Below are 26,859 nucleotides of genomic sequence, written 5' to 3'. Positions count from 1 at the left end.
TTGACAGTCTTTTTTTTTTATGGTGTAGTCAGGTGCTACTCTAAAAATATCCTGTTAACTATTGTTCATGTTTATCATTCATGTAATGGACTGGACTAAGGCAGTTGTCTTAGGTTTTATAATTTCAAGCAAGAACATTGTGCTTATTTTCAATAAATCATTGCTTTTCTGTTTCTAAAGTGAAAATGCCACAAAGACAAGAAATGTTAGAGAATAATAAGAAATTAAAAGCCAGAAAGTCAGAATAATGGACTAGGAATACTTTGCTTCTTCTGGGTAACTCAAATACACTTTAGACACAAAATCTTAGCTAATATCTGTTGAGAAGTAAATGCCAATATATGAATTCACTTAAGAGAACAGCTGATCATTAGCTGTGGTTTTGCGGTCTGGTAAACTGCCTATATGAGGACAGAAACTGTCCTGTAAAATAATAGTTATCTATTAGACACAGCTAGGAAACACTTTGGAGGGAATACTATGGGTTCAGAACCCTGGCCCAATTAAAATGGGGCTTATTTAAAACTAAAGACTCAAAGGTAATGGTTCAAATTTGATTTTTATAAATTTTCATAAAAAATAATTTTGCTCAAGTATCAATGGGCCTGGGGCTCTTAAACTATTCTTCCTTGCCCAATTGTAAGTAATACCCAAGTGCCAATTATAAGAACATATTACACTAATTGCTGTATGTGGTTACACGGTCAAGAAAAGTGTAGAGTAAAATTGCTACAACCGTGAGAATCTCAGCGACTCAAATTTCATGGTGAAAATTACATTTTAATGAAAATTTCTCAAGATCACAGTTTTTTTTTTTTTCTTTCTTTTTCTTCTCTATTTGTTGTATTTTACCTATGGAAGAAAGTTCAATATTGAACATTAGACTAAATGACGAGGCAGGAAGATCTCAAGTGAATTAAATAAAGTACCAAGAATATCGATAGAATTTAAGCTGACTGGCAGAGGCAGGGGCAGTGGCCCCTCATTCAGCCACTGAAATTTGTGACCTCTTTCTTTTTTCATTTTGTTATTAATATTAAATTACACCTATACAAGTAAAAGATTCACATATTTTAGGAAATAAGAAAGCAAAAAAATCTACTCTAGGACCCATTAACCAGAAATAACTGTTGTTACCATTACATGAATATATGAATATCTATCTCTACACACACACACACACACACACACACACACACACACACACACACGTGAGAGCAAGAGAGAGAGAAAGAAGGAAAAGGAGAAGAAGAAAAAGAAGAAGGAAAAGGAAGAGGAGAGAGGGAGATGCAGAGAGGACTTTTTAAAGCAGGATTACCATGCTAGTTTTAATTCTTTCAGTTTAATTTTGCTTAATTTAACAAATAAGCAGAATAAAATGGTAAAGCTCAGAAAAATCTTTATTGCAAGAAATATTAGTTCCTTTTTTTTTAATTTTTTTTTAATGTTTATTTATTTTTGAGACAGAGAGAGACAGAGCATGAGCGGGGGAGGGGCAGAGAGAGAGGGAGACACAGAATGCAAAGCAGTCTCCAGGCTCTGAGCTGTCAGCACAGAGCCTGACATGGGGCTTGAACTCACGGAGTGTGAGATCATGACCTGAGCTGAAGTCGGCCACTTAACTGACTGAGCCACCCAGGCGCCCCAAGAAATATTAGTTCTTAAAAGATTCTTATAAAGTTAAGGACAAAGGATTTCAATAAATACTGATTGTGATTCATTTTTAAACTGTCAATTGACCCGCTGCTGTGAAATGATGAAATTGGCATTCTCATGCTTCCACCTTGTGATCTTATTGTATTTGCACTGACAAGGCTTATAAAATCAGTGTGCAGGTTCAACAGCTAATCAATTACAACCAAGAGAGAATTTGTGAAATATCAGATCTGAAGAAATTACCAGAGTGTAAAAGAAGTTAAACAGAAGGTAAAAATCTGGAAAACATGAAAAAGGACATGAGATAGAATGAGCTCTGACATACATAATGTCCAACTCGAAATCCTAAAAGAAAGGTAAAACATGGGAGAGGAGTCATATTCAAAGAGATTGGGAATTTTGGAAAGACATGAATTATCAGATTTAGGTAGCACACAGATCCTAAACAGGATAAAGACATTTTTTTTTTTCTGGAACCACATATGCCTTTTGAGTTGCAGACCCAGTTCTACAGCGCTATGCAGTCTTAGAAAAGTTTTGTTTTATCTCCTCTCCCAAGATTTGTCAAATATCCCTATCAGAGGAAAGGAGGAAGGAGAGTAGGAATAGTCCAACCCCAGGAATAGCCCAGGTTCACATTCAGCAGGGATGCAGTGTACCAGGTAACAATATCCAGAAAATGAGTAGAATGTCCCCATATGCCCTAGAATAGTACCAAATGTGGAACGATCCCTCAGAACTTGAAATAGCAAAAGTAGCTACCACTTATTAAGCACTTATTAGAAGAAGTGCTGACCTGCTTGGGGCCCCAACTACTTAGAGACTGTGATGAAAGGAGCATACTTTAAACACTTTCAGTGGGGGATACTCCCACCAACCACTCCAAGCCCATGGACTCCAGGTTAAGACAACCTAGTTAAACTGTTCGCCAGTAACTTTATCTCATTAATTCTCACAATTCCCAGAGGACAGATGAAAAAACTGAGGTTAGAAGATGCTTGCAACTAAAGAGTTCATACAGCTAATAAGTGGCAGAGCTGGGAGTCAAGGTGTAACTTTATGACTCAAAGGTCTAAACTTTTAGCCACTGCCAGGAGGCTCTCAAAGCATAGAACAAGTACCTCCTGGGTTAGAATCATCCAGGACTACTTTCTGCCAACACAATGGAGCAGGGTTTAGAAAACCGACACTAAATGGACTTTATAGGTTTTTTCTTTTGGAAAGTAATATTTTTCTGACATTAAAATATTTTTTTCTGACATATACGTCCATTGTAGAAAAAAAATGCTGAAAATATTAAGGTTATTTAAACCACCTGTAATTCCACCAGTTCACAAAAAACATTACCAATATCTAGTGTATTTCCTTCTACTCAAACATATCACAAATTTGTATCATTCTGCTGTGTAACTTTTGCTTTCACTTAATATGTTGAAAATATTTCCCCATACTCTTCAAAACAACAATTTTTAACTTCTATATGCTGTTACATTGTAATCAACCTACTGAATGGCCCTTTCTAGGAGAAAACAACACTTCTTTCAAGTGGAGGGAACTGAATGAACAGTCAGTCCTATATGACTGGGGTCCCAGGACTTTCAAGGGAAAGGAAAGCGTGAAGGAATGGTTCTGATTTGAAAGGGAGTAGACCCCAGCAGAATAGCTGCAGGAGAAATAGGGGTGCAGGAGGCTTCTGGAATGGAATCTGGCCAATGGACTTTAGAAGTCGTCTCTGATGCTGAAGTTTTCCTTTTCTGTGATAGCCTCAGGTCTTCAGTAACCTTCCAAGCCACTAGAATCTAGTATCTATGATACTCCATGGGGGCATGATGCAAGGGTCTATGAGAGAGTCCATGTTCGGTTGTGAGTTTGAAGTTCTTGGCTTCCAGGCAGTTTCCTTATGAACTCCTATCCTGTGTATTGTCATGTTATAGGATTCAAGGAGTATTTTATATGACATTTTTAAACATGTAAACTGTTACCCTGCTTCAGGAGGAAAACAAGGGGCGCCTGGCTGGCTCATTCAGTGGAGCATGTGACTTTTGATCTCCGAGTTCTGGGTTCCAGACCACAGATTACTTAAAAATAAAATCTTTCAAAAAAGAAAGAAAGAAAACAAACTGATGGCATGTGCTATCTTAGAGACTGCTCTTTGATAAGTTTATTTTTGAGAGAGAACGAGAGTGTGAGTGCATATGAGTTGGTGAGGGGCAGAGAGAGAGGAAGAGTGAGAATCGCAAGCAAGCTCCACACTCAGCACGGAGCCCAATGCCGGGCTGGAACTCACAAATGGGGAGATCATGACCTGAGCCAAAATCAGGAGTTGGATGCTTAACCAACTAAGCCATCCAACTAAAGACTGCTCTTAAAAGAAAAAAAATGCCTCTTATCTTTTAAGGAAAGGGCCTCCCTTTAAAGACAAACCTTTCTCACAGAGAACTTTTATCCTGTAAAGTAGATAACCACTCTCATCAAACAAGGAAGCAAACATTCCAGGTTGTTTTGGTTTCTCGCCAATCTCAGTGGCCAGTCCCTGGAGCTGTCCAAGGTTTTATTTCTTCCTCTTCCTGTTCCTGGTCCCTTCAATCACACAAAGAGGCATCAGAGTGAGGAAGAAAAGCACTGACTCTGGAGTCAGACTGCCTAGGTTTGAATTCCAGCACCAGCATTGGACAGCTGAGCAGTCAAATAACCTTTCTGAGCTGTTTCCTTACCTGTCCAAAGAGATGGTAATAATACCTAAAATAAGGTTATCGTGAGGATTTAATCAGTTACTCTTTTGAAAATATTTATAATAAGGCCTGGCAAATAGCAAAACAAGGAATCTTTGGGTTCCCTAATTTCCACCATAAATAGATTTAAAACTCATTCATCTACACTTTTGCTTTCGTAAATATTGCCCTGGCAATCAGGAAGACAGCATCTGGGAGCATGAGGAGGTGGAAAGAGTGCTTGCTGAGCTGTGACTTAGGGTGCTGGTCTTGGCTTTGCCATTAACCAAGCTGTGTGATCCTTGTTAACTGACCTCTCTGATCTCACTTTCCTCCTCTGTAAAATGAAGGACTTGAACTTCAGTGGATAACCTCTAGTTATCCTACGGGTTTTGCTAGTCTGTGAATCGCATTCTCCGCTCAACACTCAATTCAGTGACTTGGCTTCCTTGTTTGTAAACTGTAAAAATATTTGGCACCTACCATTAGCCGGAGGGTTATAGCTGGGGAGTAGGCAAGAGATTAGGGATTCACAGTCTAAATGACACCATAGGAACTGGATATATTGTATGGGAGGGATCCGGGCAGAGGGTGGCATTAGCACTTCTTTCTGCAGAGCCTAAACCCTGCCAGACTCACCCGAAGGAGCTGTCACGGTGGGTCTGCTGGAAACCCCGTTCTGTTGGTAAGCTTGCTGGGTCCCGGTCTACCAAGGACACGGGAAACCTTTGATCAAGAGGCTCGAGAGGCTCAGTACGAGGCGTGAGCGGACGAGAGCTGTGTCAACCCTCTTTTGGCTGTGTCGCCGGTTCTCATCCATCCCGTAGGAGGGACTCTCTCTGTGAGAGGGCCAACCCCCCTCCCCCTCCTCCAGTGTCTGCGATGGGTGTCCCCGCGCCGCGCACCCCCCCTCCCTCCAGCCCCTCCTTCCTGGCTGCCATAGAAACCGGCCTACGAGGTCCGGGCCCGAGTCCCGGAGCCTGACCGGCCCCTGGCCCCCTCCCCCGGGCCAGCCCCCCGCTCCCTATTGGTCCTCCGGGGAAACGCTGCGGGGCGCCTCTGTCCCCGCTGCAGAGCCCGGGCCGGGGCCAGCGGGCGGGGTTTGCCGGGGCCGCTGTCGGTCAGGTCCGCGGTCCCTGACAGCTCAGGGAGCCTCCCGCGCGGCCACAGCGCCCGCCACCCACGCACCTCCCGCGCCGCGCCCGCTTCAGCTCCAACCGCCCCCAGCTCCTGGCCCCGCGCCGCCGAGTCCGTGAGCCGGGCTCGCCACGAAGGTAAGCGAGGGCCGCGGGGCTCGCAGCCAGCACCTCCACCCCTCCCGCCCCTCCTCCCCCAGGCTGCTGACCTGGTGGCGGGGGGAGGGGGGGGTGGCTGCGAGCAGCGCCCGTCCCCGGCAAGCCGAGGGGGAAAAGGGGGCACGGCTCCCGGAGGGGCGAGGGCGCGAGCTGGGCGCGGGAGAAGGGCAGGCGCTCCCGGGGGCGAGCGCGAGCAGAGGGCGTTGTAGCCGGAGGCGCAGGCTAGCCGGTGCCCGTGCAGTGTGCGGTGCCCCTGGGTCTGCGCGCGCGTGTGTCCCCGCGTCCCGGCACCGTGCGGGCCCCCGCGTCGGAGTGCGCGCCCGCACGGGAGCCCGGGAGGGCGGCTTCGCGCCCGGCCCGGCGCGCACCTTCCGCGGGGACCCGAGCCCCAGGACGTGAGCCCAGGTGGGGACCTGCGTGACCCGGACTGGCAGAGAGGGCGCTGACAGCGAACGGCTGTGGCCCACCACACCCCACACCACGACGCTCCCTAAAGAATCGTGCTCTTTTAAAGACTGTACGAGTAAGGAGGAACCTCGTCTCTTCCCGGATGCCCCTTCGGGAGTATTAGGAGCTCCAGGATGACCAGGAAAGAATGGCAACGGGGTCTGTAAAATGGCATTTCTGATCAGCTTTTGTGTTCCCGACACAACACCTGGGCAGACGGAGAGGTCAAAGTAACAGATAAAGGTGTTCTTGGGGCAGCAAAGATTCAGCCTTCCGCATTTTTTTCCTTCCCTTCCTTCCCTCCCTCTTCTTTCCTCCCTCCTTGCCTCTCCTGCCCCTACCCCCTACCCCCGTTTCACCCCCCCCACCCGCGTTTTCGTCCTCCAGAGTTTAGTAGACAAGAGGGCTCTCTGTTAGACCCACCCTCCCCCACCCCACTTCTCATCCCGTTTCAAAATGGGAGCAAATGAACCACATTCTAAGCTCTTACCCGTGCAATTCAGACAAGTTTGGAAATTAAACAAATCGCGTTTGCACTCGAGTCCGCCGGAATCCAAAAGGGAAACAAACAAAACCAGACCGAAAAATCTATTCCAAGTTAAGTCAAGATTTCAACGCGGGATCTAAAAGGAGTATTTGTGTATGGCAATACGTTGTGTGTGTGTTTTAATGTTTGAAAAATATGTATCACTCAAGCTTGCATCATCAGTATTCAATGTGATTCACAGAAGCGCTTCAAAAGATGGTTTCTGTTAGTGTTGCAAAAAGCACTTCTAATTTTGGTTGCCATGGTAACCGAAGAAGTTGCCCCGCGCCGTTGATGCGCAGCCTGGCTGGAACCAGGAACTGTTCGTGAGATCTCCTCACGTCCCCTCATGTCACCATGGTAATAATAAATGAGCTTATAAGATACTTGTTTCTTTTCCTTAAAATACTAAAGCCCAAGCATGTTGTTTTCAAATTTTATCTTTCCAGAGTTTGCAATTTGTGACACAGACCTTCCTTCTTAGACAACTGAGTGTAAACGCTGCCCTCCAGCCAATCAGCCCCGCTGGCCCAGCTCTCTTCCCACAGCTCGCCGCAATAAGGGGGGGAAGCATGAAGGAGAAGAGTGTTTGGTGTTAAAGGAATCCCGGCCTTGCACCACATCCCCCTCCCCATTTAGCGTTTTATAATTTGGAGTCCTAATCAGCTCTCTAATTAGGAGATGGGGAATGTGGGTGGGGGTCCCAGAAAGAGGTGAATGGAGGAAAAGCTAAGTCCTGCTCTCCATGGACTCCTGTTTTGTGTGCTGTTGAATTTGCCTCATGGGTTTATTTTTGGCTTGACCACTGTTAAGTGGTTAGCCTGGAAAAAACCTTTAGAGAGGCCTTCTTCTGTGTTAGGAAAAAATGTGGATTGGATATTTAGTTTGAGGTGTGCGTTTTTTTCTAGTAACTACACTGCATTTAAAATAGAGGCAGGTTTGTATGAAATCTAAATTTCCCAGTAATAACTACATGTAGGCCATAGAGCCCTCTATGCTCTTGATTTAGCCTGAGGTTTTCAATTAAGATGGATTAATTTGGGGGAAGCAGTAGCATCATTCAGATACTTTCAGTAGCAAATGTTGGTGTCTTCAAAGAACTATAATCCTTTATACAGTACATCCACAATTCCTTAGCAGTGAATCCTATAAAATCAATTTTGTACATTGATGGCACATGATTGGGAAATTTGGAAGCCCCTAGACTTACAGTTTTAAAAGAAGAAAAAAAAATACTTTGTCTTAGTAGGTTAATGTTTATAGCCAAATACGTAGTTTCATTTTGAAGAATTTAAAAATTAAAATATAACGTGAAATCCACCTTCATTTTTTGAGTCTCATTATGGTATTTCTCTAAGGACTAAAAAAACCTCAATTCATTGGCTGATTTTCTTTCGGTTGCTGAAAGGACCAGCTGTTTACAAAACTAGTCTCATTCTATTGTTGCCATCTCCTATCATCATTCTTTAAAAAGTTTTTGTGGAGGAAATAATTGTTTTTTACTTGCTTAATTTTTAAGAACCTCTGGCTCTTTCTTATCAAATATTCTAATGGCTCTGTAAAACACCTCTCCTTGGTATTTTCTATACAATGAAATGCATCAGACAATCCTTAGATCCTTTTAGGCCCCCCAACCCCCACCCAGCCCTTCAAAATGGAACCCCAGTCTGAACCAGTTCTTTCCTAGCCCTGACATACACCAGCATTCTGAGATTTCCCTTCACTTCCTTTTTGTCCCCATTCTCTGTTCTCTGGTTTTCCTCTTTGTTAGTTTACTGCTTCATTTTCTGAAGCACCCACTTTGGTAGCTTCTTAAGAAAGAGTTATGGGAAATAAAATTTTGAGACCTTGCATGTCTGAAAATGTCCTTATTTTACTCTTGCACTTAATTGATGGTTTGCTTGGGTGTAGGATTGACTGGAAATTAATTCCTGCCAATTTTGGAAGGTATCGGTTAATTGTTTTCAGCTTTCAATGTTGCTGAAAGTTCAGTGCCATTCTGATTCTTGATTCTTGTCATGATATCTATTTTTTTTCTGTCTGGAACCTTGTAGGATTCTCTCATTGTTTTGTGAAGTTTCACTGAATATGAACTTGCTTTCTACAGATTATGTTCATCTACCTACTGGTCCTGAGGAACTTGTATCCTGCTCTTCTGGGGAATTAATGATATAGACATACTTGGAAAATCATTCCATTTTATTGGTTACTTTTCATTGTCACATATTGATTATTCTTGACTGCATCAACTCAAGATATTTAGTTTTGAATACTTGGTTGCTGCTCTTTGGAATCATGCATGCTGCCAGATCATCCTGCATTCCATTTCTGTTTTCTTACCACTTTTTGTCTTTTAACAATGATCAGTGCTCTCATTCGTATAGGGTCATACCCTTAGCTCTACAAATAGTTTTTATATTCTTTGTATATTTGCTTTATGGGACATGTTGGTTTTACAAGTAAATTAGAGCACAACAACAGTACATTTGCTGTGGACTAATCAATGATGTGATGGCCAAGTCTAAAATAATGAGGCATCCTCCATGCCAACCATTGGTGACCTGCAAGGTAAATATTTCTCTAGAATGTAGACTTGTTCACCCTCTTGTTTTGCATGTGAGGCAACAAATCCAGAGATATTAAGTGTGCGGTCATTTTTCCGGAGTCCCTTTTATTTATTTATTTATTTATTTATTTATTTATTTATTTTAGGGTCAACAATGCATTTTATTATACATCTTAGATTTGTACATTTCACATATGCTTTTAAAGCTTCAATTAACAGACAATATAAAACAAATATATATGTGTGTGTGTGTGTGTGTGTGTGTGTGTGTAGCAGTGGTTCTCAGGCACAGAATGTAGGAGGAGACTGGAGCATGTTTTTCCCCTTAACACAGAGTGAATATTCTGAACCCAAATAGTGAAATGTTTCCATCTGACCTAGCTGCCTTTTTGATTGAATTTTATTACACTGAACTGCTTTAGTAGGCACGATGTTGCTAACAGGAAACAATGAGACTCAAATTTGTAACCTGTATTTTCTTGAAGTCTGTAAGACCTAAATGATTACTTTTCTCCCGATAGAGCTCCAGGATCATCCAGTGAAAATAATATTGCCCCTAACATATCTGGAACATCAGCCTCAGAACCACTGCCCATGGTTATTCAACGTCTTCAGGCCTCACAGGATGAGGTAATGGTATGATGGATTTCTTCTCAGTGTTTCTGGAAGGTGCTCTCCTCATATCATAAGCGTCCTCATCACGTTCCCTGTTGCTGGGCAAATAGTACTCTATGACTGTCCCGTACACGCTGTAGCCCGACTGCTTGTACATGTTGACTGCAACTTGGTTAGATACTCTTACAAAGAGATCAACAAAAAATCCACCCTTTCTTTCTGAAGTCTCCTCTAATAACTCCATACGTTCAGCAGCCAAACCAAGGCGTCAAAATTCTGGGGGGGGGGGGGACAGAGAGAGCCGTGACATGCCCGTGCCATTCTTCCCTAGCTTCGGAGCCTTCTGCTTTACCCGCGATCTAACCCGTTAACTCTCCACCAGGTGTCTCTGCAATGATGAAATACCCTGGCCAGTGGGCGAGGTGCTGTAAGTAAAAAGGAATCCGTTACGTTTCTGTAGGTGGATCCAAGTTAATGTTGTCGAAGCGGAACAGGTCGTTGCACGTGAAGGCCCAGAGTGTGGTCATCGGCGGCCTCCTAGGCCAGCTCGCCGGGATTCCCACCTGCCCTGCCTGAAGTCGTTCTGCCCTGACTCCCTTTTAAACACTCATTCTTTTACTCAGCCTCCTCTCTCTCCTTGGTTATTTTGTCATATATTCTTTTTTCATTTTTAAAGTTTACCTATTTATCTTGAGAGAGAGAAAGAGGTAGAGGGAGGGAGGGGCAGAGAGAGAAGGAGAGAGAGAGAACCCCAAGCAGGCTGTGCACCGTGAGCACGGAGCCCTTATGCGGGGCTCAAACCCAGCAACCATGAGATCATGACCTGAACCAAAATCAAGAGTCAGAGGCTTAGCTCATTGAGCAAACCAGGCTCTCCTCTGTTCCTTTCTTTAAACCTTTTTTCTTTATTATAAAGAAATATTCTACTTCTTTGTTATAAACTATGTATTATAAAACAATATATATTCCACAGGTAGCAAGAAGTAGTGGTTAAGTCTTATTTAGTTTTAAAAATAAATTTTATAGTTAGCGTACAGTGTAATATTAGTTTCAGGGGTACAGTATAGTGATTCAGTAATTCTGTGCGTTACCTAGTGCTCACCACAAGTGCTCTCTCTAATCCCCATCACCTATTTCACCCATCCCCCTGCCCACCTCCCCTCTGGTAACCATCAGTTTGTTCTCTATGCCAAGGCTGCTTCCTGGTTTCTCTCTCCCTCTTTTCTTTGCTCATTTGTTTCCTAAATTCTACATATGAGTGAAATCATATGGTATTTGTCTTTCTCTGACTTACTTCACTTAGCAGTATATTATCTAGCTCTATCCATGTCATTGCAAATGACAAGATTTCGTTCTTTTTATGGTTGAATAATATTCCATTGTATATACATATGCCATTTCTTTATCCATTCATCTATTGATGGACATTTGAGCTACTTCCATAATTCGGCTATTGTAAATAATGCTGCTACAAACATACAGGAGCATGTATCCCTTTGAATTAATGTTTTTGTATTTTTGGCATAAACACCCAGTAGGGTGATTTGTGGACTGTAGAGTAGTTCTATTTTTAACTGCTTGAAGAACCTTCATACTGTTTTCCACAGTGGTTGTACTGGTTTGCATTCCCACCAACAGTACACGAGGGTTCGTTTTTCTCCACATCCTCACCCACACGTGTTGTTTCTTGTGTTTTACTTTAGCCATTCTGACAGGTGTGAGGTGATATCTCATTGTAGTTTTGATTTGCATTTCCCTGATGATGAGTGATGCTGAGCATCTTTTCATGTGTTTGTTGGCTATCTGGATGTCTTCTTTGGAGAAATGCCTATTCATGTCTTCTGTCCATTTTTTAATCAGATTATTTGTGTTTTTTTGAGTTGTATAAGTTCTTTATATATTTTGGATATTAACCCCTTATTGAATGTGTCATATGCAAGTATCTTTTCCCATTCAGTGGGTTACCTTTTAGTTTTGTTGATTGTTTCCTTCACTGTGCAGACGCTCTTTATTTTGATGTAGTCCTAAGGGGTTAAGTCTTAATTCTGGAAATAGCTTTGCTGCGTTTGAATCCTGGCTCTGTGACTTACTTACTTACTATAAATGTGACCTTGGGCACATAGTTTGATCTCTTTGTGCCTCTCTCTCTCTTTTTTTTTTTTTTTTGGTGGGGGGCATAATAACAGCAGGTACCTTCTAGGATTGTTGTAAGACTTAAATGAGTTGGCTCATGTAAAGCTCTTAGAATGGTGCCCGGCACAAAATAAATGTCATTGTCGCTAGTATTATTGTCAAAAATACAGAAATAAATGTTAAAATGAAAGAAATAATCATGTATAAATCTCTCTCTAATCCTGTGTATAATCCCAGCTAGAGAGATTATCATGGTTAACATTTCAGAGGGTTTTTTTTTGGTAGTTAAAAACAAAGAAAAAAAATTGAGATACCATACATACAATTTTATTTGTTGCTCTTTCCATTTATCTTTATGTTTTGAGCTTTTTTCCTTGTTGTTGGATAGTCAGTATTCTCTGTATGACATATTTGTTTTCTTTTCTGTATTGATCCTAACACAGAGCCTTACAAATTAGGCCCTCAATAAGTACTAATTGTCTGGGAAGCCAGCCCTTTCTTCTGGACCCTTTGGGCTTGGGGCAGGTGTAAAGGGAGTTCCTCCCATCATGAATTTGAGAAGTCCCCCTGCAACTAAGACAGGTCTTATCTTTTCCTACGCAATAAAAGCATTCTGGAGATGGCACCTGAAAAGTGTGGATTCAGCAGAATGAGGGAATACTCGTGTGAAAATGTGATGGAGGAGTGGGGGGTGGCATGGACAAGAACCTGAATGGAAGTAGCGAGGCATGACTCAGCAGGGCCACCAAGCTGGGAGGTGTGGATCTTGGCACATGCACAGCAAAGGCCAAAAGAAATGGCCCGATGTTTTGGTTTTCCCTCACAGCCTCAGTGATTAGTTGAGGCTAGGAAGCCAGTGAGAAAGCTTCTGTGTATAGACACTTACAGAAGTCTGGCCTGCTTTGGTCTCCCCCATCTCCTCCTGAGAGATCTGACCCAGTTTGGCTTTTCCACAGTACATGACAGTCGCCTGCCTGCTTTCCTCACACAGGACACGTGTGGCCAGAAACAGTCACTTAGCAACTCTTTCACGGTTTTGGAATTAAGCCTTGAGCAGCCCCAGTGAGGATTCGTGTCTCCTCAGAGCACTGCATGTAGCATGGAGGCAAATTTGTGTTGGCGTTTTTGTGTTCTGTCATGTTGCACATGCCAGAGAGTTACTATATCCCAGGAAGCAAAGATGTTATTCAGAAGAGTGTGGACTGGGTGGCTGGCTGTGGCCGGAGACATTTAACAGTTTATTTAGAGGAGTACTTCTGTCTTGCTTAAACTCAGGCTTCCTTAAGAATCACCCTTTCTGGGGGCACCTGGGTGGCTCAGTCAGTTAAGTGTCGACTTCAGCTCAGGTCATGATCTCGCGGTTCGTGGGTTCGAGCCCCGCGTCGGGCTCTGTGCTGACAGCTCAGAGCCTGGAGCCTGCTTCAGATTCTGGGTGTGTGTGTGTCTCTCTCTCTCTGCCCTCCTCCACTTGCACTCTGTCTCTCTCGCTCTCTCTCTAAAAAATAAATAAACATTAAAAAAATTAAAAAAAAAAAGAATCACTCTGTGTAGCACATGACACCCACGTGAGAACCATTCTGTGTGGTCTGGTGGCTGCTGTCTGCCAAGGAAAGTCAAAAAGATTTACCAAAGCTCTAAAACAATTGCATTGGTTAATATCTATAGAAAACAGGGCATGACACTTTCAAAGGTTACTATATAGCAATGCTAAGTAAGGATGCTCTTGGCTTAAACCTGTTTGTCACACTGCTAGAATATTCAGTGAGTTGCAGATCAGTGACTTAAAATTCTTCTGTTCAAGATTTTGTGCAAAATGCTAGATTATTTTGTGAACGTTGCCCACAGAGACGATTCAAATACAGACTATTAGTTCCATTCTTGGTTAACAAAATACACTCTGATCATATTTATTGAATCATGAGGATTTCTTTTAAAGCCTTTTAAACTTGGGGTGCCTAGATGGCTCAGTCGGTTAAGCATCTGACTCATGATTTCGGCTCAGGTCATGATCTCACGGTTTGTGAAATTGAGCTCCGCATCAGGCTCTGTGCTACAGTGTGGAGTCTGCTTGGGGTTCTCTCCCCCCTTCACCCCCCAGCTCATGCACTCACACGGACTCTCTCTCAAAATAAATAAATATTTAAAAATAATAAAGCCTTTTACACTTTTCTGAGCTTTTAGTTTAGACAAATACTCCTCGGACATAATCAACACCACCAGTTAGTGAGCTGGTGTAGAAAGCGAAGAGGTACAGATTTGCTCACCCTTTATATAAATGCCTCAAATTCAACAAGACATTTTAATTTTTTTTAACGTTTATTCAATTTTGAGAGAGACAGAGCACAAGCGGGGGAGGGGCAGAGAGCGAGGGAGACACAGAATCTGAAACAGGCTCCAGGCTCTGAGCTGTCTGCACACAGCCCGATGTGGGTCTCGAACCCACAAACCACGAGATCATGACCTGAGCCGAAGTCCCTTGGTTAACCAACTGAGCCACCCAGGAGCCCCAACAATACATTTTTAGATGCCGCGTTTCCCTGTTTTCCTCACCTACGTTTCCTTACCTTAGTACTTGCTTGCCTTCAGGCCTCATCTGCTTCAGGAAGTTTTCCCTACACATTCATGACATGCTAGCTGTTCTCTGAGCACCCACTCTCCTGTGCGCATCTCTAGCCAACTGCTTTGTCCATTATATTTAACTGGTCTGTTTATGTATCTACTTTGTCCCGCCAGCGGATGACTTATTCTCATCCACGTGGCTCTTGGCGAGCACCTCAGACGGTTGGCATAAAGTAGGCAGGCACTTAAAAATAATGTTTGCTCAACTGGACATTTCATTGATGTTGACAGAATCTTCCATAATAGAGTGTGAAGGTAGTGACCTCACATTGCTTAGGGTGGCAAGGAGGTCAGGGAGAATCATCTCGCTTTCATCCTTCTTTCTAGCAACATCTTTTCGGGGGATTGCCTGCGACACTCAAGGCTCCTTCTCGTGAGACCAGGTAACACAGCAGCACCTGTTGTGTGTGAGGCACAGGCTCTGAGGTCAGAGAGGCCTGAGCTGGAAATCCAACTGATATTTCTTGCCTGTACAACTTTGGACAAGTTATCAAGTCCTTCTTGCGTTCAGTTTCTTCATCATAAAAATGAGGGTAAATTGCAGGCAACTTTCAGGGCGGTTGTAAGGATTAAAGAAAATCTGTATCAACTAATTGGAACCAAATAATAGTAGCTATTCTAGGTTAAGGATGCTTTTGGCTGCAAGGAATAAAAAGAGGCTTATTAGCTTGGCTAAAAGAGGTTTATTTTCACGTAGAAAAAGAGATCTAGATAGGTGTCTTGGTCTGCTCAGGCTGCCATAACAAAATACCATAAAATGGGAGCCTTAAACAACAGAAACTGATTTTCTCACAGTTCTGGAGGTGGGAAGTCTGATACCAGGGTGCCAGCACGCTCGGGTTCTGATGAGCACTGTCTCTGGCTTTCAGATGGCCACGTTCTTGCTGTGTCCTTACATGGCAGAGAGAGGGAACTCTCTGATCTCCTAAGGACACGAATCCCATCGTGGGGGCCCTACCCTTGTGGCCTTATCTAAACCTAAATCCTGTCTCCAAATACCAACACACCGGGGCTTAGGGCATCAACGTGTGAATTCTGGGGAAGACACAATTCATATATAACGAGAAGCCATTGATAGCTTTGTTTTAGTTGCCATCAGAGACCTAGTTTATTGCTATCTTTCTGCTCTGCCATTCTTCCGAAGTCTTGCTCTCATGGTTATCATTTCAGTGTGCTTAGCTGGCCACGAAACCTCCAGACAAGGTCCACACAGGAAGAAAGGGAAAGGAGCTGGGCCACTTACAACTATGCCATTTTATCGGGAAGCATAAGATATCGAAAATCCCTTACTAAGGTCCCATTTGCCAGAACTGTGTCTCCGGGCCAGCCCTAGCTGTTGGGGAGAAAGAGCACGGGGGCCTTCCAGCTTCTATAGCAGAAGTCGAGGAAGGGAGAAAAGAGTTAGGAAAGATGTTGAGTGAGCCAGCCAGCAGTGGCTCGTCACTTATTGATAGGGTGCTCATATGTCCCAGTTTGCCAGCGACAGCCCTGGTTTGCACCTGTTGTCCCAGTGTGATTATTAATAGCAACCCCTTCTATTCTCAAAAGTGTCTTGGTTTGAATGACAAATGCTGTGTTCATTCCACTTATTGAGCGCTTGCTATTTACTGTAGGCTCTTATTAAATGGTAGTTATTAATAAGATAGAAGGCAACCATACGATAAATAATAAGCCAAGATTACGTGTGGCAAATGCCTGTGATGCCACTTCGTAATATGGGATACAATACTACGATATTGATTTGGCCTAGGAGTGTTTTGAGGACTGATGACGCAGACTAGAAAGCCACTTACATATTAAGGCAGGTATACTTTTCTGCCGTCACAAAATTTATCAGAGAAATTTTGCATATGAGAAGAAACATTATTTTATCTTCTAGATTATTCTCTTGTGGAGAAGGTAGTAGACTGTGACCTTGGGCTATTTAGTAATAAAGCCCTCCTTAATCAGGAGAAAATATTTGTATCTTCCAAATATTCTTTCGAGTTGATTTAAAATAAAACTATTTACTTAACTGTTTATTTTTTTCCCCCTTAGCTCGGTTTTAAAATCCTAACAATTTGTTTTACAAATGCATATATTCTGTTGGGCTGACACAGTGGAAACAAACAAATTAAAGAAATTTGGTTCTTGTTTTGTCCCTGGCCACCAGTTAGTAAGTCTCTTTCCTCTCTGGATCTGTTTCTCATATACAAAGTGAGAGATGAAATAATCGTGGGGGGTCCTCTACTTTGTGTTCCTAAGAGTCCATAGGTGTGTTTGGGTCATCAAGGGAAACCAGGAAACAGCCAATCTGCTTGCGGCCTCAGGTCACTTTGGTCTGAGGATGTGTTAAGAAGTAAGGCTGCAGAGGAAAACTGACATGAGGTCACAAATCGCATGCATATCCATCCAGCCAAGCAACTTGCCATTCATTTTTGGCAGAAGGAAGGCGTTTCCTAAACAGCATGGAAGGTCAGCGGTACTTGATGGGCTGGAGAGAAGAAAGACACGGAAGGAAAAGACTTGTTTTATTCCGGGTTCTGAATTCTTTACACGTTCAATGACCTAACATCTCTGGTCCAAGGAGCAGAGTGGCCGTGAGGCGTAACTCACCTGTCCCTGGGTTTGTGTTCTGAGAAATTCTAGCAGCACGTCACAGGTTGTTTTGACACAGTGTGCTGTTGGTGGTTCAACCCCAGCCCTCCCACCCCCATTCTGCTGTGATAGGTATCCCCCGCTTTTCTAAGTTCACATTACACCATCCCGCTTTTACCAAAAAACCTACATCGGTACCTGTTTTCACTCACTGAGAGAAATCTGCAGAAGATGTTGGCTTTTATGAAAAAAGGCGAAAAGTGAACATGCATTCAGCATCGGCTTTGCCGTGAGCCTCTATGGGGGCAGTACACCCGGAACAGTGGCAGAGGCCACACCGAGCTCCTTCCTCGGGAACTACACTGGGCACACGAGCATCACAGAGCTTTGAGCTATTGTCTGTGAGCATCTGTGCTTTGTCGCAATTTATTTTGAGCATCTGCTAGCAAAACGTGTCCCAAAGGATTAGAAAAGCCCAAGAAGGGTATTTTGGGGGTCTGGGAATGCTAAAAAAAAAAAAAAATCCCATAAAAATGAATGGTAATTACTCCTTCACTTTCTGCCATGTCAGCTTATGAAAGGTTTCATACGAACCCTCTACTTTTGGAAAGTGGGGGAAAGCTGTATCTCCTTTCTAAATGACATCACCAATGTTCTACAACCTTAGTTCCTTATTACTTTTATTTTTGAAATGAAAGATTTAGAATCTAGATAATTTGCCTGCTCAGTCAACCCAACCAATTTTTGTTTAGATTTTCTCATGGGAAATAATTTTATCAAATAGCTGAAGAGATTAGCATTCCAATGTCCTGCCGCCACTTTTAGGAGTAACTGCACCCTGGATTTTGATATCTAGGTTGCTTGTTGAAACAGCGATGCCTGATTGATATCTTCAAGGTTCTAAGGACTGCTGTTCCGAGGTCATTCCACGCTCCCCATCCCTGACCACCTTCAGTGTGGTTGGCAATTATTTTGGAGTTTTTTTTCTCCTTATAAGTCCTCATTGGCACTTCCTTTCCTACCTTATCTTCCCCCTTCCTAAAAACTCATTTATTTTTATGAAATCTTCCTGAGGTAGACTTTGATTTTCTCAACTTTTTTTTTCTTTAGTTTTTTAAAATGTTTATTTATTCTGACAGAGAGACAGAGTGCGAGTGGGGGAAGGGTTGAGAAAGAGGCAGACACAGAACCTGAAGCAGGCTCCAGGCTCTGAGCTGTCAGCACAGAGCCCAGCATGGGGCTCAAACCCACAAACTGAGATCATGACCTGAGCCAAAGTCGGACGCTTAACTGACTGAGCCACCCAGACACCCCATCTCAACTTTTCAACTTGTCAGGTTTCCAATCATCTGCTGAACATTTCCTGTTTTGGCTAATTCATGGAAATGCTGAAAAAGATTCCCCCCAGTTCCATGCCCAGTGCAACTCATTGCCTTGTCCAAAATTGCTCAAAACTCTGGGTTTCTGCGGCTATTCTGAACCACCCATATGTAATAGTTTTGCTCATACCTCTTTTAGAAGGTTTAGATGTTTGCAGTACCAGTCTGTGTGGTGAAACTCAAACAGGTCTGCTTGCACGTGGGTGCCATGGAACAAAAGACCAAATATACCGTTTTAAGCATACCACCACGCAAAAACAGAGAACAGTGGAGATTTTGACTGAAATCCCTTAAGCTTATAGGTTCGTTTGGGGGAGAGTTTACATCTTTATGATGTTGAGCATTCCTTTACTAAACATGGTGTCTTTCCATTTATTAGAACTTCTTTTATGTTCTCCCATAAGCTTTCATAATTTTCCTAATCTATGTCTCTCTCAGCTCCTTTATTGGATTTATGCTTAGGTTTCTCAGGAATTTTATTGCTACTCTTGTCAATGGAATATATATTATTTCTTTATTGTTACCAGAGTATTATCGGTGAATACGAATGTTACTGGATTTACACTAATCTTGTGTCTAGCAACACTGTTAAACCTACTTATTAGTTCTAACGGTTTCTGAGTAGGGACTTTGGGATTTTCTATGTTTAAAATATGTGTCTGAAAATAAGAATAATTTTATTTCTTTCTTTTCAATATTTAGTTATTGCCTTCTTTCATTGGCTAGAGGTTCCAATAAACATTGAATAGAAGCAGTACTGGAAGGCATCCTTGTTTTCTTCCTGACTTTGTAGGAAGAGACAGCTCGTTGTTGTTTTTTTTAAGTTTATTTATTTTGAGAGAGACAGAGATAGCACGAGTGGGGGAAGGGCAGAGAAAGAGAGGGAGAGAGAGAGAGAATCCCAAGCAGGTTCCATGCCGCCAGCGCAGAGCCTGGTGTGGGGCTTGAGCCCACAAAGCCGTGAGATCATGACCTGAGCCAAAACCAAGGGTTGGACACTCAACTGACTGAGCCACCCAGCCACCCCAAGACTGCTTCTGATATTGAGCCACTTAAAAAGATATTTGCTATAGGTCTTTGGTAGATAGGCTTAACTTGCTTGAGCAAGTTCCCCTCTGCACCTAGTTTGCTGATATTTTATTAATAATGAGTGTACAGTTTTAGCAAATGCTTTTTCTGCACCTGCTGAGATACATTTTTGCTTTTCTCCTTTAATTAATTTATGTGCTTAATAAAATTCGTACATCTTCTGTTGTTAAGCAAGGCTTATATTCTTGGGAGACATTTTATTGAGAGATGCCTTTATAAATATATTGTTGGATTTGATTTAGTACTACTATTTTATATTACATTTTTGATATCTATGGTTAGGGAGTGAAATTGGCTTATAATTTCACTTTCTTGTAGAGGCTGCCAAACTTTCAATCGGTATTCTATTCCAAAATGACCTGAGTTGTGGTTGTAGCTTAAAGTATAGCTTGTTTTTTCTATGGTGTGCACATGTATAGCAAGGATTGCTCTTATTTATTTATAACCTCCTTTGAGGCATTAGGACTCATTTAGCAATAATGATAATAATCATGACCCATTTTGAACTTTCTCACTATAGGTTGTCATTCAAAAGCACAGAGTTATCTAGAGTTTCATCAAGTCAATTTGGCTGCTTTGCAGTGGTGATAAGCCCATTACGAAGTTGGGAATGAAGAAAAAATTAATTTGTGTATTAACTGTTACTGATGTTGATCGGGCCCAGTGGTTTATCCAAAAACAAAGAATACTCCTTTCTGATTCTCCTGCCTGCCCTCGCTACTATGGCTGATTCATGTCATGCCCAAGTCTGGACTTCGTGGTGGTTGCTGGTTCCCTAGAGCATTAAGTTCCACAGTAATATACACCAAATAGAGGCAGCAAATGGAGTCAGGTAGGCTTGGGTCCCTTGCTCTCCCTGCTACTTGCCAGCTTGTTGAGTTTGGACAAATTCTTTCACCTCTCTAAAATGTTAGTTATTCATCAGAGCAACGGGAATTTTAATATCATCAAACAGAATTTGTTACAATGATTAAATCCATAATAGAGTACAGTATCTGGTATAGTGTAAACGCCTAAAAGAAGTACCTTTATTTTTTCCACTGTTAGAATGAATAAAATGCTAACAATACTATGCTAACACCAACTGAAAGTGTGGCTTCTTTCAAATGTCCTTCAAAAGGTGCTATTAGTTTGCAGTTTATAAGTTTCTGTTACAGTGCCTTTCACATATTATGTCTTAATCCTTTTTCTTTTAAAAAATATTTATTTGGTGCCTCTCATATCCTAGGGTTAGATGCTGGGGAATATTGAAGATATGAGATAAATAAGCAGCAGAGATCAGTCTAGAGAGACAAAATACAATTAGAATATGAACTGATAGAACGTAAGATGTGGGATATCAAGATGGAACATAAGATATGGGAATATCAAGATTGAACTCAGTGGGACTGAGGAAGAAGCAACTAATTGTCTAGGTAAGTAGAGCAAAGAAAACATGAAGAAGGTCATATTTCAGTAGGGTCTTAAAGGCTGAAAGAGGTAAGGAGCAAATGTGTTCCAGTCCTAGCAAGCTAGGTAGGTAAAACTACCCCGGCAGGAAAAAGATATTTTATGATAGGAAAAGTAAAACTTCAAGAATAAATTGCATAATCGATTCTGATCTCAGAACTTCCCTTCAGGGCTGGATATTTAACTATGAGTCTGAGCCTGTGGGAAGGAGAGCAGGGATGCCTTGGAACCCTGGGTAAACACTGACCCTCTGGTGTCCTAGAGGTAAGATTTAATTCACTGCTAATTAGTGTTGGCTTTGGCTCCCCTGGGGAAGTATAAACATAAAGAAGGAAAGGAGTGGGGAGAAGGGCAAAAGGCAAGTGCATGGATGTGTATTTTGCAGAACTGCTCTGGAGGAATTAAGAAGTGCAGAGAAGGTCTTGAAAATAGAGCAGGGATTATTTCGCATGCTTTAAAAGAAAGCAAATTCTGCTGGAGGCTGCTAACATATCACACCCTAAAAATAAAAACAAAGGAATATGGAGCCTTTTTTATTCTTACTGTGATCATTTTAACCTTCCAAAAGGAAGCCATAATTGGGCTGTTTTTATTGTCTGTGGGCTGGAGCAAATGCTGGTCTGTAAACATTCTGATGCTTCCAACTCAAATAGCCTTCTTAGGAATGTCTACCCACATTTGAGGTGTGCTTCACTGGGAACCTTAGAATGTTGTAGAAAAACAACAGGGCATCTCACCAAACCCACAATGTTTCAGAAATTTTCCAGCCAGAGTTATTCTGGCTGGGGGCACATGTAACAAATGTGCCCTTGTTTCAAGAGAAGATACTTCAAAGAGTTTTGGGATTTTGTTTGGTTGTTTTCAATTTTTTTTTTTTCGCCTTTATATTTTCTTTATCATAGAACAGTTGTTTTAGTGTTGTGGTTGCTGTTGCTGTTATTTTTCCACCAGAGAAGTATATGAAAGAAATATCTATTTCTGTATCTTCTGGGATCCACACTACCTTTTAAAATATCTGCACAACTCAGATCAATTCACGTGGCATTTATGAACTCCTCCTGGGTACTCGGTGTCCAGAATCCTGAAGTTAATAAGATTGAGGACTTGCCCCATAGAACCCCACATTCCAGTAGGGAGGACAAATATGTACACAAGTAGCACAAACACTAGACAGAATGTGAAGATGTTCAAGGAAAACACAGAGTTCGTGTGGGAAATACCAGAGGAAGAGCTGTGTTCTGCCTGAAATATCGAGAAGAGAAGAGAAGAGAAGAGAAGAGAAGAGAAGAGAAGTTTGAATAATAAGTAGAATTTTAACCATTAGACTATTGAAATAAGAAAAAGAATGGAATTAATCTCTTGTAAAACAAGAATTTAAAATAATTGTTGTGCTTACCAACAAAATAACTCTGTTTTAATTTGTTTACTCATTCATCTATTCCATAAACAAGTATTGAGTACCTATGATGTGTCAGGCACTATTTAGAGAGAGAGGTGAATAGAACATCCTCCCTGCCCTCAGTACCCTTATTGTCTAGACAGATAGAGATGTTCACACAAGAGACGGATGTGCACAGACAGGCGCATGAAATACTCTGAGAGTACCACAGACTTAAAGGAGTCGAGGAAGACTGCACAGCGGGGTAGAGTTTGGAAGGTTCGACGGGTAACAGGTTAAAGAAAACAGTCCATGTAGAAGGAATGTCATGTACAAAGGCTTGGAGGCGTGAAGCAGCATGGGATGCTTGTGGGCCCTCAAGTATTTTGATGTTCTCAAATATAGCGCTGTAGGGGAGGAAAAGTGCTCCTGGACCTTCCTAGAGTCCTTGGCTGGGTCTGAAAAGTAAATTGACAAAGATTAACAGGAGAAGAATGTACACATGTGTTCAACCTAAGTTTGATGCGACATGGGAGCCTTTACAAGGAAATGAAGACCTACAGAAACAGAGCTGAGTATTTTATGCTGGGTTTGATGAGGAGTGGACAGTCGTGGAAGAACACTATGATAAGTCAAGTGCAGTGGTCCCCCCCTTATCCGTGGGTTTGCTTTCCACGATTTCAGTTACCTGAGGTCAAGTGGAGCCCCGAAGTAGAAGATTCTCCTTCTGTCTTATCTGCAGAAGGTCAAGGGTAGCCTAATGCTAGGTCACCACGCCTATGTCATTCACCTCATCTCACCACACAGGCGTTTTATCATTTCACATCTTCACAAGAAAGGTGAATACAGTCCAGTAAGATATTTTGGCAGACCACATGCACATGGCTTTTATGACAGCATATTGTTGTAATTGTTCTATTTTATTATGAGCTATTGCTGTTAATCTCTTACTGTTCCTAACTTATAAATTAAACCTTATCATAGATATACACATATAAGAAATATCGTAGTATCCACAGAGCTCAGTAGTCTCTGTGATTTCAGACATCCACTCAGGGTCTTGGGACACATCCCCCAAGGATAAGGAGGGACCACTGTATGAGGTAAGTGTATAAATTGGGGGAAGCTTAGCAAGGCCTAATTGTTAGGATTCTAACTGGTGCCCCTTGTCTTCAGAGATAAGGATGCTCCTTTTCTTCAGGTACAGGGAGGGCACCCCTCACCTGAAGATTTTATAGCATGTTTCAGGGGAGAAGGAAGTCAAACGCACTCTCCTGCTTAAAATACTCAATATATCAAGGTGCCGTATTTGGGGTAGCATGCCCTGAATCCTATCAGGGCATATGGAGTGGGGCAAGTGGGAGCAGGGGACATGAGAAATAAGACTAGAAATAAAACCAAAAGCCAGATCTCGAAGAGCTTTCTAGACCATGCAGTGGAGATTGAATTCCACCCAATATTCATTTTAAATTTTGTTTAAAAGTTTACTTATTTCTTTTGAGAAAGACAGAGTCAGCACGAGTAGGGGAGGGGCAGAGAGCAAGGGAAACAGAGAATCCCAAGCAGGATCCGCACTGCCAGCACAGATCCCAATGTGGGGCTCGAACCCACGAAGCCGTGAGATCATGACCTGAGCCGAAACCAAGAGTTGGATGCTTAATCAACTGAGCCACCCAGGCGCCCCTGTTCCATATTCATTTTAGTGAAGTTCGTTTAAGCAGAGCAGTAATACCTAAATTTTAGAAAGCTCCTGCAGATGGTTTCCTGGAGGATAAAGTGGAGCTGGGAAAGACAGCATGCAGGAAAGGCTGTCAGGAGGCTGTTTCAGTCAGCTAGGTCCAGGGCAGGATTTAGACCATTAGGGGGCAATTGCCCTCATCAGCCTAACATGCAATTTAGAATTTAGGCAAAGATAACCATAAAATGCCTAATAAAGTGCATGATCTGATTTTGCTTATGATGATTATTGAGATGCCTTGAAAAAGATCAAATTTCAAAATATTTTAAGACTTTTATTGGCTCGTCCCTGCATGTGCCTCTCCATCTGCTGTGGGATCCAGTCGTGCAGGAGTCAGGCCGATGGGTGAAAGGGCTGGGGTGGTATTGAAGTGGGGGGGCTTACAGGACTAGGTGAAGGGAAGAGAGGAACCTGGGATGGCGCTTAGATTCTGACCGGGCCCACAGGGTACTGGCCAAGCTCTGCCTTTGGAGTGCTACTGCCCCTCTGAGGCAGGCACACCTCTCCCATCTGTTCCCCCTGCAGAGTCCCTCGATGTTTTGCACTTCGTCCAGGCTCCAAAGGGTGTTTTAAAATGCCCTCCTCTGGGGACCCTCACAGACTTTAAAATCCTCAGGACCAGATTCAGCCTCCGACAAGACCACCATTTCAGCACAGCTCTGTCATGAGGCTCCTGACTCAAGTTGGCTCAGGAGAGGAGGGCTCAGCAGGGCCTCCCAATCCTCTTACCCATCGCTTGTCCCCCCCGACACGTGCTCCTCCACGCAGAGGTAACCTGGTCCCCTTACTCACTCTGGGACTCCTGCTCAGTGGCACAAAACAGAAGATGCCGCCTGACAGAGACTCGTCTTTCTCCCAGCGTCATGCACCACCCACTCCCAGCCCCCAAATCTGTCTGGGAACAAAGCCCCAGGCAACAGCTAAATATATCTCTGGGATTGTTCCTGAATATTCCAAAGCATCAGGGACTGAGAAGAGAATTTTCCCCATGATCCTGGGCCCAGGGCTCATTGCACTGTTTTCTTCAGGATTCCCAAAGCCCCAGCTTCAAGAGAAACAAACAACAAAATATTTACAGATGTCTTCTCGAATAGAGGCTTAGCTCCCTCTCCATGGTCTTCCAGGCCCAGTGCAGGATACTGGCTCCCTAAGTGTCATGTATGTTCATCACCAATATTTGAGTGTCTACTTCTGTTTGGGAATCTATTCTGTATAAGCAATGTCACCATTTCAACCACTTGATTTAATGTGGTGCCAGGTTTCATTTCTTTCTAAGCCATCTTATTTCTGAATTGCAAACTTTTAAAAATCGCGACTTTGAAGTACTGGACTAGACCATCTCAGTCCGGGGTGGGGGGAGTGGTTTACCATATCGGGGAGGAGTCACTTTTACATCCATGGTCATCAGAGACAGGCCACAACCTCCAGATATTGGTGGAGATAAATGTATATTTTTAGCCCGTAAGCCAAGAAAATCTCTGTGGTGATCATAGTAAAAACGGCACACGCAGAAGTATACAGAGTAAAATATGATAGAGCTCCTCGGATTCTCCACCTTCAGCCCAATTTCATTTCACTGTCAACGGTTGGGAACTCGTGGGTCCAGAACTTTTCCTGCACTTGGCAGATATCTTTCCTTATGTATGACTAGATCCCTGCTTCAGTGAATAGTGACTATTTTCATGAAGCTCTCAGAAATGTGCCCATTTCGTGGACCTTATGGCTGTTCGCCTATACACGCCTTATCTTTACAATTATAAATAATTCATAAAATTATTCCAACTAAGGTAGTACAGGGCCGGGAGAGCAGAGTGTGGGCTGAGAATCACAGTGGAAACCTTGATGCACCTACCGAATCGTTTCGTGTTCAATCGGTGATCTTCTTGCCATTTGATGCACTGAAATAATATCTAGTCTCCAGAGCTCAAACTCTGCTTCTGAACTGCTCTGTGAGATGAGAGATCCTCATTATCTACTTTAACACCACTCCTTGGGGAAATTTTTTCATCCAGAAATACCGGGTCAATTAGCAAGCACTATGGAACAGTATGTAATTCTCAGAACTGGCTTTCAAAGCCTCCTGGCTCCCTGGTGGGCAGCACTTAACCTGCCTCTTCAGCATTGTGTAATCACTCCCTCAATCAGCCCCCAAACGGTGCCGCTCTAGGGAACAAAGTGTCTCTAATTACACTTGTCTTTCTCTTCCTCAATCATGAAGGTCCTCTGTGCAGAAGCCTGTGCCAAGCAGTTCTTGGAGCAGGAGAGGCACAGTCAGACGTGGGAAGGCCCTGACTCTCCTTTTTTTTTAATATTTAAATTTTTCATTATTTTTAATTTATTATTTTTTTTAAATTTACATTCAAGTTAGTCCGCATATAGTGCAACAATGATTTCAGGAGTAGATTCCTTAGTGCCCCTTATTCATTTAGCCCATCCCCCCTCCCACAACCCCTCCAGTAACCTTTAGTTTGTTCTCCATATTTATGAGTCTCTTGTATTTTGTCCCCCTCCCTGTTTTTATATCATTTTTGCTTCCCTTCCCTTGTGTTCACCTGTTTTGTATCTTAAAGTCTTCATATGAGTGAAGTCATATGATATTGTCTTTCTCTGACTGACTAATTTCGCTTAGCATAATACCCTCCGGTTCCATCCACATAGTTGCAAATGGCAAGATTTCATTC

General features: G+C 42.6%; 1 protein-coding gene, 1 long non-coding RNA gene and 1 pseudogene across 5 annotated transcripts in view; 1 reads left to right on the top strand and 2 right to left on the bottom strand.

Annotated features, from left to right (window-relative positions):
• Positions 1 to 820: 820 nt before the first annotated feature.
• LOC122231810 lies at positions 821 to 5,243 on the bottom strand. Its single transcript, XR_006209062.1, has 3 exons — positions 5,007 to 5,243; positions 4,081 to 4,236; positions 821 to 852 (listed from the first exon to the last, which is right to left on the bottom strand). It is a non-coding gene; the product is annotated as an uncharacterized LOC122231810 (long non-coding RNA).
• Positions 5,244 to 5,312: 69 nt separating this feature from the next.
• The window catches only part of NIM1K (NIM1 serine/threonine protein kinase), a 63,500-nt gene continuing 41,953 nt past the window's right edge, over positions 5,313 to 26,859 (top strand). The window contains exons 1-2 of one of the 4 annotated variants that reach the window (XM_042995315.1): positions 9,744 to 9,831; positions 10,199 to 10,243. The gene's annotated coding sequence lies outside the window, so the exon portion shown is untranslated. Of the gene's footprint in view, positions 5,642 to 9,743; positions 9,838 to 10,198; positions 10,244 to 26,859 lie in introns of those variants that run through there. The other 3 variants (XM_042995322.1, XM_042995336.1, XM_042995330.1) reach the window with 3 other exon arrangements.
• LOC102950137 lies at positions 9,800 to 10,415 on the bottom strand (annotated as a pseudogene).

The sequence above is a fragment of the Panthera tigris genome, chromosome A1 (genome assembly GCF_018350195.1).
Source record: "Panthera tigris isolate Pti1 chromosome A1, P.tigris_Pti1_mat1.1, whole genome shotgun sequence".
Taxonomy (NCBI): Eukaryota; Metazoa; Chordata; class Mammalia; order Carnivora; family Felidae; genus Panthera; species Panthera tigris.
This window is presented reverse-complemented; position numbering and strand designations above follow the sequence as displayed.